At 37.9% G+C, this 16,831-nt stretch overlaps 1 pseudogene; it reads left to right on the top strand.

Moving 5' to 3' along the window:
* The first annotated feature begins 14,691 nt into the window (after positions 1-14,691).
* Positions 14,692-15,765, top strand: LOC126792284 (exonuclease DPD1, chloroplastic/mitochondrial-like; annotated as a pseudogene).
* Positions 15,766-16,831: the final 1,066 nt, after the last annotated feature.

Below are 16,831 nucleotides of genomic sequence, written 5' to 3'. Positions count from 1 at the left end.
ATTGAGCCTGTGCTTTGTGTTTTATTTTTCATTAAGGATTTGTTTTATATTTTTTTTCTTTATAATGCTTGAATATATTTTATTTCAGAAGTGGGGCACTCCTGGAAGAGTGGATCCAGCTCATAGATAAAAATATATATGAATGTGAATCAAGTTAATTAACTAACTGATCATCCTCTTCCTTCCTAAATTTACTCAAATTCTTTCTGGGTTTTACACTTTTACTGGTGTAAAACATTTTTGTATCTGTTTACTCTTTTTGGACTGTTTTTTCTGATCTACTCCAGCTGCTACAGAAATAGATGATAAGTTTGTTAAGATTGACCATACCCTTCAACCCCTTCATTCGTAAATCTTTCACCAAAGTCAGATTCAATTCATCTTTAGATATTTATTGGTTAAATTTTACTGTTAACAGAAAATACAAAATTAACAGATTTCTAGTATTAGCTATAGGGATTTGCTTCCATGTATTGCAAATTTCTGCATTTATGTGGGAATATCAATTGTTACTTTCCACATTCATTTTGGGGTACTCTAATTCTCTTTTATTATTGAGAAATTTTTATATGCTACTGTAGTTCACATGACAATACCTAATGGTACTCTTTACGTATTATATTTCGACACGTGAATTTATTACACTAAAATTATAATCTAACATGTTTTTATTATTTGTGAAATGACCTTCATGGGTATTGATGATTTAGAATTTGGGGTTTAGGGTATAGGTTTTAAGATTTTACGGCGTATGGTTTATGGTTTAGAGTTTTAGAAAGAACCCTAAAATAATTTTTAACAAAATAGTTAAAGTATAATTTTCTAATTAAATATTGCATGTCAAATTGTGATTTGAATGGTACACCATTGGGTTTGCCACGTTGTGCTAGAATGGCACAGAAAAATTTCTCCTCATTATATGTCCTAATTTTGTTAAACACTTAAATTGGTTGGATCTGACCTACCTGGCTAATTAAAGAAACTCATGAAGGCTTCCCATTTTGATACACATTGAATACATGATGTGGCCTTTTTCCTTTTTACAAGAGTTTTGATTGGTCTCTTATAATTCAATTATTTGAATGGGGCTTATTTTAGGAAAGATAACGTTGCCTACTTTAAATGTATGTGTGTGCAATGCATAAAGAGGGAAGCCCCTTTCATGAAAATAGTATAACAATGTTGACATTAATTTGGATTAGTATGTGTCTGTGTTTTTTTTAAATAAATGGGCTAATACGACTGCGCTTAAGTCTTCATTAATGAAACGGTCGAATATAAAAGGGGACGTGAAGCTTAAATTCCTGGTTATAAAGACTTGACATAATATCAAAGATCATTACAAACAAGTGCCCAACAAAGCAGTAACCAACAATAGTACTACACAAATGACGACTCTATATGTTTCGACCAACAATGACATAGTGGAGAGAACACTAGATACGTAACATTATCAACGATAAAGCAACAATTACATATCTTAATGTCCAATAAAACAGCTCTCCAACTATATTGCCGTCGGAAAAACCCAACGACACTTAGTCTCATCTTACTAGGAGGTAGCGCCCATTTAATAAACCGGCGATACCCATCCAGAGCAAAAAAGGCACACAAAGTGCAAAAACCTACACAAGAAATTTCTTATTGGAAGCAAAACGAAATAACCTAAAACAAAATACTTAAATGCCCTAAATGGGCTACTTTTTCTGTTGACCTAGGCCAAGGCCAAAATAATGGACCCAACCCAAGTTAAGACCTCACCCCAAGAAGCATGGATACCAACATCAACCAAGAGAGTCTGGCCCGCTCCCGGATTGTCGTCGATGACATCTTTCTGGTCTCACCAGGTTGTCGCCATCACACCACAAGAAAAGCTTTGATCCCACCCAACATGCCCTAGATCGGATCGGAGAAATCTGATCCAAAACTAGAGCCGATTCGGGTAGTCAGACCCGCATGGTGCCACCACAAGCACCAGCGTCGCCAGTAGCCTCCAATCACACAGCGCCATCCCCCGTCGCCGACAAAACCAGCGAGGAGCAAACCACCCCCAAGCACCGCTGCCATCTCCATCCTCAACGCAAGATCCTTCACCATGCAACCATAATCGAAAGGCTCGATCTGATCACTCATCAGCCATAAGTCCATAACAGATGTAACAAAGCATGTCCGACGACGGCGGGAAGGCTTGCTACCAGACAGGGAGCAAAAACCGAAGGTCGGACAATAGCGCGTGAGTAGAGCTGGATTGGTTGGTATACCAGTCTTAATTTTCCAATCCCATATACCAACCAATATATATTTGGTATGAAAAATTATATATTTGGTATGAAAAATCCACAATTTATACCAACCAATAATGTTGGTATACCAATTAAGTGGTACGGTTGGTACTCGGTTGGTACGGTTGGTAATGGGTTTGTACCAACATATTTAAGGCCCAATCCAAATAAGTAATAATAAATAAGTGTAATAACAATTGAATTCCAAAGTCTTATATAACTTCAACCAAATTACCAAATATAAAGTCATAAATAGAAAGCCAAAGTCCAAATAGTCAAACTGTTAAAGTACTTATGAATTCTCAAAACAATTGAAAAAATAAATGATAGGTTTAAATGCGATATATGTTGACATGTTGTAAGCAGTGATGGTGCTACTGATAAGTCTAAGCATTTGTATTTGGGAATTCTATTGAATTGATTCATTCATAATTAAATAAAGAAATTAAAGACGAGAAAAAGAGTGTAGTTGAGAAAGAAACTCAGAGATATTAGATTAAAGTTAGTAGATTTATACGGTTTGAATTTATTTTTTAATAAATCTACGGTTGAAATTTAAATATATATATATATATTAATTAAATAATGTAATGTAATATAAGTTGGTAGGTACAATATACCATGATATATGGAAAATCTATACCACCTACCTACCGTATTTTTAATATTGGTACGGTATACTGTACCATATACTATGTACCAAGTATTTGGTATACCAACATATTTGGTACGGTTGGTATACGAATTGGTTGAAATGATTTTCTATACCATTGCCAACCCTACGCGTGAGGCGTGTTCCCCTAACCCTAAAGTTTTTTACTACCTCTATATCTATTTTTAGCTTGGTATGTGTGTTACATATGTGTTGTTTTCAATATTTGAATGATTTTGACAAGACTAACTTGAAGATAAGAAAAGAAATATGGTATCATTAGCATTGTGCTCGATAATTCTCCGATAATTTAAGTTATGTATTTGGCCCCGAGCATGATTATTTCTGACATCCTAAGCAATTTTTTAAGAGATAAATTATTTATTCATTTAGTCATTACATCTAAATTTATTAATTAACTTACTAGAATAAGATACAGTTTTTTCAATTAATTTTAATGTCATATGACATTTGATTCAAGAAAGTCTTATATAATGAGATTACTTGTATACTTCCAATTTTTAGTAGGACAATATTCCATAATATTAGTGTATAGGCCAGTTGTCTTCATACTCTGTTTTATGTTATAAATTATAATTCTACGCCAATATACGTTTAAGAGTATAATATCTTTACAAGATAGTTGAAATCTCATCCCCATTTCAATAAAAAAATCATAAATATTTAGGAACTTACTGTTTTATCTGTATCTCATGTAACACAATCTTCAGTGTTCAAAATTTATTGAAATAGAAATAAGCTCCCATCCGTTCCAACTTGAAATCTTATGTAACAATCAAATTATATATGGGGGCTGGTTTTGGTGTCACCAATTTCAAATGCGTCAACACTCAACAACGATTACCACTCATCACACTCTCTAGTTGCCATAAACAACATGAAAAAAAGGGTGAAAATTAGGGTCCAAATCCACTAAACTATATGTACTCACAGCCAGAATTGAACGGAATGGATAAAAGAAAACGACTCCCTATGAGTGGAACGGGAATGGAACCCCGTTTATTGTGGTTAAAAATATCTGAGCTTCTCTTGTGTGCAGTTCTTATATATTGACAGTGGAGTCTGAGCAGGCTTTTTTAACTTTGCCTTTACTTTGTTAGAAGCATCCAGATGTAGCAGAACCTATCGCCCAGTTGTTGTTTGTTACCGGCGGCTACACTGGCGCTGCTTCCTACCCACTACCCCCTCTTGACACGTGTCGTCTGGTGCTGCATGATAGGATAAGAGTTCCTTAATTTCATAGTCATAACTCATCATCCCCCCTTCACTCCTTCCCTGTAATGCTGTCTGCTACGTTTGTTTTTCGAGTTGTCTGTTCTTACATTTTCAATTCTTAGTGATTCAAAGATTGAAACCTTAATTATGCTAGTGCAATCTGTTGAGGAACGCATGCCTTTTCGATCGTAACTAGGTTAACGACTTATATTATCCGTGAATGACTCGACGTTTATTAATCTTTAACTTATGTTCGTATACAATTGTATTTATCAATATTATAGGAATATACACTTTTGATAACACGAGGCAATCAAACTATAAATCAAATAATGGTCGACCAGGACAATAGAATCTTGAGATCGATTTGAAGATAGCACCGCTTATGCACTCACATAACATGTTAAGAGTACTTCTCGATCCGAGTTCTTTATGTTAACCCGACTGCGCTTTTCTTTAACTCAAAAGACTGAATTACGTTTGTGCATGTTGAAGTATGTGATTGAAGCCATTGAGTTTGTACTATAGCTGGTTTACTAGTTACTACTATACGTGATTCAATATAACCATATGATTAATAGATTGATTATTGATATATCATGTAACCATTTAGGGCATTGACAAACATGAAACATATATTGAACTTAATTTTCATATTAATCCAGACAGATAATCGAGTACGTATACTTTACAAAACCAATTTTCCTTTAACAATGGACTACGCACTCCCACTGCAAGAAAAGCTGCGACAACCATGCTAAAGAAGCCCTAGCATTACTGAAATCGTATATTCTCTGTTAACCCTACACCGCCCTTTCCACTATTCCGATGAATATTTTGCATCAACATAGCAACACCGTACCTCCTACTTCCCCCTTTAATCTTTTCGTTTTCGCGTAAAAATCTGCGTTTGTTTGATAGGTTTAATCCTAGCCCACGTCGCCGAAGTTCAAATTTGTTTATTAATCCAAACTCACACCCAGCAAAGCAAGTATTGAAGTCCTGATTGGTTGGTTTTGGTTCTGATTTAAGCTATAGCTAGGGTTTTTATCAGAGATTCAAATACTTACAAAATGCCGAATGATATTATAATCACAATTAGCTAGTTTATTGTTTCTGGGTTTTACCTTTCGATGGAGAATAATGCTGATCAATTCTGAAGCCAAAGAGAAAGCAAATGCTTTTGAGAAAGAAGATGGAGGAATCTGGGGTTAAAAACCCGAGCCTGATTTCACGCGCGTAAATATAAAACTGGCGCCACCGGGAACACGTGGCGGTTCGTGGAAGCTGGAGAAAAAGTCCAAGCAACTTTTACTAACTTTCCCCCTCATCTTTTATTTATTTCTATTTTTTGAGTAAAATGATGAGTGTGCATGACATCCCAATTTCCAAGCACACATCTCACTTTGGCTTTGGATTAACATAACATTACATTTTGCATGCGCCCCTTGTGAGGATTTTTACCACTAATGTTTGAAATGTTTAACCCTCATGTAATTTTTGTTTTCACTTTTGAGGGTGACTTCTTTGTTGTAATGAATAGGGGGTTTGTTAACAATCATTGTCTCATTTTTGTGACCCAATTTTGATCGCATGTTCATCTCTAGTAGTTGCTACATGAACATCACTTGCATGGAAATAACTAGCAAAATCACATGGGAGCATGTCCCTGGCCAACATCATTGACTCATTTTTAGTAGTGTTGCTACTTTTAAGTTGAATGTTGCGACTAAATCATCTAAAGCTCAAGTTATGAGTGAGAGTCAATCATTGCTCTCGCCTAAATACTTAATCAAAAGCATAACGTCTATTTCAATCAGAAAAAAGATAATTAGACAAAAAACACGCTACAAATTAAAATTGTATATTGAAACAAAATACTAGTCAATATACTTTTATGCACATACAAGTACTTCACTCATGTATAAGGTTTATCTTGGCATGCGTTTTAGTTCGATGCTTATTTATGTAAGATGAACTTGATTTATATTCACTTTAGAAAGTGAAACTGTTAAATACATGATTTTTCTATTATTACAGAAAATATTAAATATATGATTGTGATGAGTTCTTATTATCGGAAAACAGAAATTTAAAATCTTAACACGTTGTGAATCGAAGATTTAATTCCAAAGACTTAGTGATCAAGTTCATGCATGTATGCCAAAGAAAAATTTGAAAACCCAAAAAAGTTTTACAGCAAAGATCCAGCTATGTATCTCACAACAGTGATGAAGGAACAACGAGTTCAAAAACGCACCCCATTCCGCCAGGGTGGCCCCACATCTACCATGTCCACGTCATCCCAAGAAGGCAAAGCCAAACGTGTTGGGTGAACGAGAGAGGGGGGGGCACGTGGTGGTATTGTGTAGTGGCGTCTACGGCCCCAAAAGGACGAGGCCGACGAGAGCGATGGGCCAACGCGGGAAGGGAGATTGGGTTGGGCCACGGTTATGGGCCCACTGAAAACGTGCGTGCGCCTCTCTCACAAGTCGTTGTCCTCGACGCGGAAGTGGAGGAGGAGGCTGATTATAGAAGAGGACGAGCTACCTAGCTGGTTGTTTTTTTATTTGTATTATATATTTGTGTTTTTGGGTGATGAAAGGAAGTGTAAGTAGGTTGAAATGCAGGGCACTATTATTGGAGTACTAGAGAAAGGGATATTCTGAAGTCTATGTAAAGCAAAATACCAAATATTCCACAAAGAGATTGGTTACTTAAACTTATAATATGCATGTGTATTTCAGCTTCGTAAGCATGATTCTTAAGCGTGTCATTGTATTTGACCTATTTGCGATCTCCATTGAAAGAAACGGTAATACTAGTAATTGCTATTAGATCATTTATATGTTTTGAATTCGTTTACGTGCAATACCACAATACAATACAATAGTCAAATTTACGTACGGTACATTTGTGTACGTTTATGCATATTAACTTAATTAGTCTCTCATTTGAGGTTATATTTGCATTATTGATTCATTAGCAGCTGTGTTTTTGGTTACAGTCTTAGTGGGGGTGACAACGATTGTTCCCTGTTAATTAAGCTAGCGGTGTGAGTGTTTGCAGACAAGAAGTTGCCAATTGAAGTCAATCATGCAAAGATAAATGAGTTGGAGGCGGGTCTATTTTAATCCAATTTTGGTACCATATCGGGACTTGACATAAGTAAACACGAAGCAAAGTTCACACACACACGTAGCAAATAATGCACCGGCCAGACTGGTTGTAATAATCTCCTCGCATGATCCAAACATACTTATGCATGAACCATAGAATCCCAAGCAGTAATCGAAGCGAATTATTGAAGTGATCGAATGATGTTGAGAAGCTGGCAAGCAAGAAATGGAAGATACGAGCGAATTCCATGTACTAGTTACAGATGGATGGATCGAATTCCATGAGTATTCTCAGATTGCACGAACTTGAAAGTACCTGATGTGTCTTTTGTCGATTGTCGACGATCATGGAGGACCCGATTCATTGGATTAAATGGTGGAGAAATTTTACATGCAGAGAGGCATGCAAAGACAATAGGATGAGATCGATCAGGCCGGTGTCATTGCAATATAAAGATATAACGAATACAAGTAGCTAGCTAATAGTATAACGATGAGGCCAAACAATCACATTTAATTTGATCTCAAAGAATAATTTCTGATTCGTGGACATTGGAATGAATTATATTCAATATTTTTTTTCAAAAATTTTCTTAATTTATTCCGATATTCCAAATCTAAAATATATGTTGTAATCATACTTAAGCTAATGATCGAGGAGAAAATCGATCAGTTTCTCAAGGAGGTTTTTGTATTACATAGTATATTGCTCAAGTTGGCAACTTGGACTGCTCAATCATGCGAAAGATGAGAATAACGCTTACCTAGCTAGCTTCGATACATATAATTAATCTGTCTCATGCATGTGTTGCCATGTCAAATTACATTGGGCCAACGGCATAATTGATTAAATGCATTATTATTAATATACTCAAATCGACGCGATGCATGCTTATTTAACCAGTAAGAACACATGTTGGAAATACAGGCAGCTAACAGACCAGTTCCGACATATACTACATAAGTACTGATGGAAGACTTATTATTAATGCATGCATGTTTCAAACTTCCAATAATTAATCGCAATTAGTATCGATAATGAAACTACAAAAGGAGCTTTCCTGTGTTACAGATATCATATGCATGCTTATTTAACCAGTAAGAACATTAATGGTACATAAAACTGACCACGTAATCATAGGACCAAGTTATATATATCAAACATATCTTAATATTGATGGATGATATTGAGTGAGATTACGCGATCATTAACTGGTTCTATTTAATTGAATGAATATCAGTAGGATGTTGAGAATTTTCAGATCGGCTACGACTTAAAACATTATCAAGGCCCCAAATGACAGCAACATAAATCGATTGTTGCTTCCCATGAAAACATCATATGCACATGGTAGGATCACTATTTTCCATCTTATTTTCTACATGCAAACTACGATTTATATGATAAACAATATTGCACATGCATGCTGTAACATATATAAGCTAAGCAGCAGCACCTGCCGACCTGCGCTACAGAGAAAGATCCATTTTCAGCCCTACAATTTCCAGAAATTAAGAACAGGCCTCCTCCTCCGATCCCTCACATATTAAGCACCACATGCACATTTTGTAGCATATATCGATCATCGACGATCAAGAAAGTAGCCCAAGAATTAAAATGGGGCTTGGCACCAAAATCGAAGCCCAAGAAAGAACATGTCAGGTCAATCTACTAATCGGACCGAGATCCTCTCCTAATAAGTCTCTCATAATATTGCCTAACAATTTGATCTCGACCGTTCATTTTTAATAAATGGTCAAGATCGTCTCCTATCTTATCTCCGCATCTACACTCTTTTCTGGGCCAAATTCTCGTACTCAGATGTCCCTTGCGTCTCTGAGAGGATTCCAACCGGCTGCCTTGGCTCGCCTCGCCAAGGCAAGATCCCTTAGGTGCCTTTTTATCGATTTGAATCCTCTCGAATCCAAAAGAGAAAAACGGAGTCACCAACTTTCTGGGAACTTGGGCTACTGTTGAAGCATTTCATGGATGAAAAGGACTTGCAACCCAGAAAAAGATGATTACTATTATAATCTTATTTTGTACGTTCTGATAAGCAATCCAAATAAGTTAATGTCAGGTATGAGGAGCTTAATTCTTAAGAAGCCCCATCCGGATCCTATAAGAGCTTCATTGTTGAACAAGCACTAACAAATATCCACATTCTCTTGGCGTTTTAATGGAGTTCTTCAAAAACCAAAATCCTCCACTCAATCAAAGCAAAGCCGCCTAAGTTTTTCTTCTCTTAGCATTTCGGGACGGAAGAGAGATAATAGATGGGGAAAATTTTTATCGAGAGAGAGAGAGACGAGATAGAAATTGGAGAAAGATCTCGAGTATTTTCAACTCTTGATGACCGTTGATTAAAAATGAATGGTTGAGATAAACTTATTAGGCAATATTAGGAGAGGCTTGTTAAAAGAGGATCTCAGTCCCTATTAATCTGGTCGATCATGCAGGAACTATATATAGGATTTAACTAAGAAACCTCACTCAAGACCCTAAAGTACGTCCCTTGAGATGGCGTGGATTCCACTCTTTTCTAATTCCCACGACTATTCTTCTGTTCGAAAAACTACCCCATTACCCACAACTGTTATGTTCGAATTTGAAAACTGCCTACATTACCCACTTCAAGTCTGAAGTCTCCCAAGGTCCCACTACTCCCACTACGTACTCCTACTTTGATCATCCTATATATAGATACACCCCACAGATGCAGTTGATCAGTTACATTTGATTCCACCAGGTGAATATATAGGCCGGTATATCTGCAACTTATGTTTTACATCTCCATCTGCAAATTTCATACATTAATTTATTGCTGGCATGAATGTTTTAAGTTTTTTGTGCTGGATTGTATAGGCTAGCTAGCTATTGTATATTTGTATGATCACTTTCCTCGATTTGCATGGAGTGTGAGTGGGATTGAGCGTAATTGAAGGTGTGTGATTTCCTCCGTGATTTGTGGAGATGAGGGGTATAATATGGCTTTATATAGATCATCAATTGTGTGTAATATATCATCAATAAAACACTAATCTTCTCGGTATCAGAGCAAAAATCGGCTATGTCTTTATTTTCTGTGTTTCTTTTTCGAGCAGACGGGTCCTCCGCCGAAGCCGAGCTCGACTGGAGCAGCAGAGAACTCGCCGGCCACCATCCAGCGAGCTCCTTCCCTTCCGGCAGCGAGCTTTCCTTCTTCTCCTTCCCGGTCCGGCCGCAAGTCTCTTCGGCAGCAACCTCTTTTTCGTCTTCAGCGACTACACCGGCGCAGACCTCACCGGCCACCGTCTACAACGACTACACCGGCGCATCAGAGACCTCCCCGCCATCTTCCTTCCGCGTCGCCGCTCTGGATAGAGCTTCCGACTCTAAGACCGACCCGACTCCAATACCTTCTCTCGGTGGAGCTCCCTTCCAAGACCCGACCCGGATTTTTTGAGCCCCACATTCAACACCCGGGCCAGCCCAGTGTCCAGCCTAGCCCAGCTTCACCTAACCCAACCTGGTCCGCTCGACCCGACCCGGTCCGTTCGACCCGACCCGGTCCATCTTCGACCCGACCCTACTGGTCCCGATTTGGTTGTCTTGTTTGTCAGTGCACATACACCCAAGGCACGTTCATATCCATTTTTTGGTGCTTCCGCTGTATAACTTCTGATTTGTCAATAAATGTTCATCCCTACCGCATCCATTGCTGGTCATGGTAAAATTGGTATGACTTTAAATATTTCTCACTTTGTTGGCTTTAATACATGGATTATTGATTCTGGTGCGTCTGATCATATGACTTATGACAAATCTTATTTTACCATATTGTCTCCTTCACCTGTACCCTATGTTACTAATGCTAATGGTGAGGCATTCCCCATCTTAGGAAAAGGGTATGTTCGCATTACTCCCACTATAGAGCTTCACAATGTGCTCTATGTCCCTGTTTTATCTCATCATTTGATATCTGTTCCTCAATTAAACATTGACGCTAAGTGTTATGTGACATTTTTTCCTATGTATGTGATATTTCAGAATCTTCTCACCGGGGAGTTAATTGGTCGGGGGTATCTGAGGGGCCAGTTGTTTCATCTGGATCAGACATATGCGGGGGAGAAACCAGGGGCACAGTCTCGGACCGCTTTAATCTCCACTTCTGATAAGCTAAGTGAAATTTGGTTATGACACCGTCGCTTAGGGCATCCATCTTTTAGTGTTATGAAAAAATCTATGCCTACTTTGTTTTTTAGTGTGGATGAGTCTTCTCTACATTGTGAAACATGTGTTTTAGGCAAGAGTCATCGGTCTACCTATTCCCCTAGTAAATCTAATAAACGTACTATTTCTTTTGAATTAATTCACTCTGATGTTTGAGGATCTTCCAAAGAGTCTACTGTGTCAGGAATGCGGTACTATGTGTCATTTATTGATGATTGCACCCATTTTTCATGGATTGTTCTTCTCAAAACTAAAAATGAGGTTTTTTCGGCTTTTCAAGCCTTCTATACCACTGTGCAAACACAATATAATGCCACAATTAGAGTTATTCGTTCTGATAATGGGGGGGGGGCGGAATATGTGAATCATGTCTTTCAGGAGTTCTTTAACACACACGGAATTGTTCATCAAACAACGTGTCCTTACACACCCGAGCAGAATGACGTTTCTGAAAGGAAAAATCGTCATTTACTTGAAATGGCTCGGTGTATTCTTTTTAGTGCCCATATGCCTAAGTATCTTTGGGGTGATGCTGTCATCACTTCCGCCCACTTCATTAATCGTCTTCCATCTCGTGTTCTTCAGGGAAAAGTTCCATATGAGGTACTTGCATCTCATGTTTCCTTAGCCTCTTTTCATAATCTTCCTGCCCGTGTTTTTGGTTGTGTTGGTTTTGTCCATCTTCCAAAACATCAACGGTGTAAATTGGATGCCCGCGCAGTTAAATGTGTGCTTGTTGGGTATGGAGGCCATCAAAAAGGGTACCGGTGCTATTATCCACCTACCAAGCAGTACTATGTCACTATGGATGTTACTTTCTTTGAGGACATGAGCTATTTTGCCCCTTCTGATACTGCTCTTCAGAAGGAGAATTCATATTTTGAAGAGCTGTATCCTGGAGAGGGGGAGACAAGTAAGCCAGTAGATATGGTGACAGGTTCAGTTGAGATTACCAATGTGGCAGCTACACAGGCGTCACCGGATGATTCCGGCGGTGTAGTTACTCCAGAGATTCAAGAACCAGCAGATGAAAACACAAATGCCCCTCATATCTCCCATACTACTGTTTCTACACCTGACCAATGCTCCCCTGGTACAGAAAATCACTCATATGAGGTTAGTCATCCTATTGGTGCCAATACTAGTGAGGCTAATCGTAGAAAATATGTCTTGTCAAATAGGTCTACTCGGGGTCAGCCAACAAAAAAGTATGAACCTACCCTTCAGGCTAAAACTAAGCATCCTGTGGCAAATTTTATGTCTACCAAAAGATTGTCTAAGTCATATGAATCATTTGTGAATCAAGTATCTACTGTATCGGTACCTAATAAAGTGCAGGATGCATTGGGAGATCTAAAATGGAGGAAAGCAATAGAGGAAGAAATGGAAGCATTACAAAAGAACAATACTTGGGAGCTTGTATCTCCACCACATGGTAAGAAGACTATGGGATGTCGCTGGGTGTTTACAGTGAAGCATAATCCAGATGGGTCAGTAAGCCGGTATAAAGCACGTCTAGTAGCAAAATGGTTCATCCAGACATATGGCATAGACTATGATGAGACATTTGCACCCGTTACCAAGATAAACACTATTTGGGTATTGCTCTCTTTTGCTGCTAACTTAAACTGACCACTTAGACAGTTTGATGTTAAGAATGCATTCATTCATGGAGAGCTAACAGAGGAAGTGTACATGGATTTTCCGCCTGGATATGTGGCTGCTTCTCCAAGTAACTTTGTATGCAGATTGAGAAAGTCTTTGTATGGTCTTAAACAGTCACCTCGTGCTTGGTTTGGAAGATTCTCACAATTTATGAGGAAAATTGGCTACAAACAGAGTAATTCAGACCACACATTATTTCTCAGACATCAACAAGGAAAGGTAACAACCCTAATCATATATGTTGACGATATGGTAGTTACTGGTAATGATACTATTGAGGTAGACAGATTACAAAAGCAACTAGCCACAGAGTTTGAGATGAAGGACCTAGGCACACTCAAGTACTTCTTGGGCATTGAGGTAGCCTAGGGAAGTGATGATATCTATCTGTGTCAGAGAAAGTACATCATTGATCTACTAACATAGACATGTATGTTGGATTGCACTCCCATTGATACCCCAATTGAACAGAACCATCGGTTAGCAGAGTATCCAGATCATGTGTCTACTGACAAACCTCGTTATCAAAGGCTAGTTGGACGCCTGATTTATTTATCACATACCAGACCAGATGTCGCGTATGCAGCAAGTGTCGTAAGTCAGTTTATGCATAATCCCAGCGTAGACCACATGGATGCTGTTGTAAGGATTTTGAGGTACTTAAATTCAGCTCCAGGGAGAGGAATAATGTTCTCTAATCACCATAATATCCTTGAGGTTTACGGCTTCACAGATGCAGACTTGGCTGGAAATATTACAGATCGGAGATCCACATCAGGGTACTTTACCTTTGTTGGGGGTAATTTTGTTATATGGAAGAGTAAGAAACAAAAAGTGGTAGCCCGATCTAGTGCTGAGGCAGAATACAGAGGTATGACTCAGGGAGTGTGCGAATTGTTATGGCTGAGAAATTTGCTAGAAGATTTGGGCATTAAGCCTAAGAATGCTATGCAGTTGTACTGTGACAACAAAATGGCTATTGATATTTCACACAACCCTGTGCAATATGATCGTACAAAACATGTGGAAGTTGATCGTCACTTTATAAAGGAGAAACTAGACACGAAGATCATTAGTTTTCCTTTTGTTCCTACAGAAGAGAAACTTGCCGATATGCTTACAAAATGAGTGTCTAAGAAAGTTTTTTATGACTAACTTAACAAGTTGGACATGGTTAATGTATATGCGCTAACTTGAGGGGGAGTGTTAGTGAGATTGAGCGTAATTGAAGGTGTGTGATTTCCTCCGTGATTTGTGGAGAGGAGGGGTATAATTTGGCTATATATAGATCATCAATTGTGTGTAATATATCATTAATAAAACACTAATCTTCTTGGAGTATATGAGCTTCTGACCTGCGCGAGAAATATTTGTATTTGCTCAAATTATCTCATTTTTCAATCATTGAAACTTGCCACAGTCCAGAAGTTACATATATGAGAAATCTGTCCGTACTATAGGTACTTCGTATGTTTGAAAACTCACATACATATCATTCATTTTCAGTTGTTGAGCTGACGGAAAATGATGAGAACAAGCTCCGTGTGCTATTCTAAGTTAGTACTTAAGTTTTGCCTCAAGTCACCATATATTCGATTAACATCTTCTGGAAGAATTTGGGCACGAAATTTTAATGTACTTAGCAGTAGCAGTAGTACTACTGAATCATCTGCCAACTGCTGCAGAAGCATAAAGCTCTGTGATGCTCCTGCTAAAACATTTTGGGTCGACAGAATAGATATGCTGGTTCTTGATCTTGAAACAGGAGGACTTGACCCTAGTACAAGAGGAATTCTAGAAATCGCAATCCAGGCAGTCCTAGGTGGCAAGAACAGTTGTTTCCATACCCTAGTAAACCCTGAGCAAGATGTTCCAAACTCTTATATCCATGGTATCACAACTGACATGGTGAGACGTACATATCTCCCAACGTGAGTAATTAATCTTTCAACGCATGCGCCATTCAATATTTCAATATATTAAACACTATTTCTCAGGTTGATGTAATAACAAGTTAATATTAGCCATTGGTAAGTACGTTAATTAATCTAAGAACTCTCTCTATATTTTTTTAATTTAGGATTGAGGAAGTAATTCCATTCCTTCTCCAATTCATCCAAAGCCGCCAAGTGCCTGGAAGGCAGGTTCTGCTTGTGGCTCACAATGCTAGACGTTTTGATGTACGCTTTCTGATTGAGGCATTCGGACGATGCTCATGTGAAATTCCTCATGACTGGCTGTTTCTGGACACCCTCCCTCTGGCACGAGAAGTGAGGAAACTTTACGGTAAGCGGCTAAGGGCTATGCTGAACAGAGCACAACTAACTTCACTGTAATTTTTTTTTTTAAGTTTTAACCAATACCACTATTAATTTTCTCATTGTCGACAGGACCAAATAAGGGACCTGAAAAGCTCACACTTAAGGCACTTGGTGATTTCTACAGGATACCTTTGGACGGTAAACCTCATAGGGCTATGAGCCTATGACAGATGTGAAATTGCTAACATCTGTACTGGTTAATATGATTTCTGACCTGAAGCTTGATCCGGCTGACCTATTGCAAAGATCTTTCCGGGCTTCTGATGTGAAGGTCTAGAAGAAAGAGTGAAGCTTTTACTGTTTCGTGTTTTATATATGTATAGGATCAATGTACCTTATATTCATGTAGATATTGTGTTTTATATATGTATGTGAGATTAATGTAGCTTATTCATGTAGATATATAAGATTTTTCACCAGATTAATTTGCTTATTTTCTGGTTCAAAAATATGAGTAGATTAATTAAGGATGAGTTTCTGAAGTTATATATGCATTACAACAGATTTCAGTTCGTACTTTCCAGAGATGTTCTTGAGACAAAATAGCTTAGAAGCATCCAATCCCGTTTATACGGTCACGGTCATGAAACTCATACTCAATCATATTTGAATGTATATCTAATGATTGAAAACAAAATAACACAATTTTAAAAAGATTTTTCTCATCATTAGATTTACATCTCATGATCAATGAACGAGACTGTAAAAGCATCAGAGTTAAAAATGGTTCATATATACGTACGTATACGGTATACTGCTAGAACTACCGAAACAACATTTTGAACACCAAGTAATTAATGCATGCTTCTCGATCCATTCCGCCCTCTTCATACATGCATCGAGTTCTTCCTATACAAGTATATATGTACCCTGCTTAGTTTAAGTTAATTGCTTAGTTATCTGCAAGTCTGCAAAACCTAGATATGCACAAAAAGAGACGACGATTTATTTAAATTGCGGTTTTCATAGTCGGGTTCTCTACTGATCGAGTTGGCCCTTGATGGTCTAGTCGGTCTAATACAACTGGGATGACTAATTAATCAAGAGGCCGCATCCATATTAGCGTCATAATCACAAGTTTTGTCAGGACAAAATAACGCTCGTGTGTATTTCTTAATCGGGCTCGTCTTGCAGTAGAGTAATATTCCTCCAGTGTATATACGACTGTTTGGACTGTGTAAACACTAAACACTTAGAGGTTTCAAAAAAAGAAATCATCACACATATTTCAAAAATTCATTAACGGTCCCTGAACTTTTGTGACATAGTCAGTTTGATCTCTGATATTTAAAATTGATCAAAATGATCCATCAACTCCGGTTTTGCTATTAACTATATCCATC

The sequence above is a fragment of the Argentina anserina genome, chromosome 4 (assembly GCF_933775445.1).
Source record: "Argentina anserina chromosome 4, drPotAnse1.1, whole genome shotgun sequence".
Taxonomy (NCBI): domain Eukaryota; kingdom Viridiplantae; phylum Streptophyta; class Magnoliopsida; order Rosales; family Rosaceae; genus Argentina; species Argentina anserina.
Note: the sequence above shows the minus strand (reverse complement) of the source record. Positions and strands in the feature narration are given on the sequence as shown.